Raw genomic sequence first — 482 nt, 5'->3', positions numbered from 1 at the left:
CAAAAAATAATCAAGCATTGGGGCAGGTGCTAGTAGTCCCAGTTACTTGGGAGGCTAAGGCAAGAGAATCGCTTAAGCCCAAGAGTTTGAGATTGTTGTGCACTGTGACGTCACGGCACTCTATCAAGGGGAACAAAGTGAAACTTTGTCTTAAAAAAATAAAAAAATACATGGCCTAAGTCTCTGAAGAGATATTTCTCAAAAGAAGACATGCAAATGGACAACAGATATAAGAACAGATGCTCATTAGTCACCAACATCATTAGTCACCAGAGAAATGCAAATCAAAACTATGAGATGTCATCTCACCCTAGTTAAACAGATTTTCTTAAAAAGATAATCACGAATGCCGGCAAGCATGTAGAGAAAAGGGAACCCTCATACACTGTTGGAGGGAACGTAAATTACTGCAACTACTATGGAGAATAGTATAAAAGTTCTTCAAAAAACTGAAAATAGGCTTGGCACCTGTAGCTCAGTGG

This window comes from Otolemur garnettii, unplaced genomic scaffold (genome assembly GCF_000181295.1).
Source record: "Otolemur garnettii isolate 467f Iridium unplaced genomic scaffold, OtoGar3 scaffold00310, whole genome shotgun sequence".
Classification (NCBI taxonomy): Eukaryota; Metazoa; Chordata; class Mammalia; order Primates; family Galagidae; genus Otolemur; species Otolemur garnettii.
Note: the sequence above shows the minus strand (reverse complement) of the source record.